Genomic DNA, 310 nt, shown 5'->3' with positions numbered 1-310 from the left:
CCCACCATTGGATCAGTTGATCCCACCAGTTGGTACCAATTTGTGACAGGACCTTCTTTATACATCTGAGGTGTATACTTTTATCTCTTATCCACACTCTGTGTGAGTGGTGATTTGCTTTGATGGGCACCATCTTGAGGGGGAGAGAGGCAGGCCAGCAACAACAGGCCTCGCCTGAAGGACAAAGAGCCCTCCTTCCGACCACCATCTTGAGGGGGAGAGAGGCAGGCCAGCAACAACAGGCCTCGCCTGAAGGACAAAGAGCCCTCCTTCCGACCACCATCTTGAGGGGGAGAGAGGCAGGCCAGCA

This window comes from Sceloporus undulatus, chromosome 2 (assembly GCF_019175285.1).
Source record: "Sceloporus undulatus isolate JIND9_A2432 ecotype Alabama chromosome 2, SceUnd_v1.1, whole genome shotgun sequence".
Lineage (NCBI taxonomy): Eukaryota > Metazoa > Chordata > Lepidosauria > Squamata > Phrynosomatidae > Sceloporus > Sceloporus undulatus.
This window is presented reverse-complemented; position numbering follows the sequence as displayed.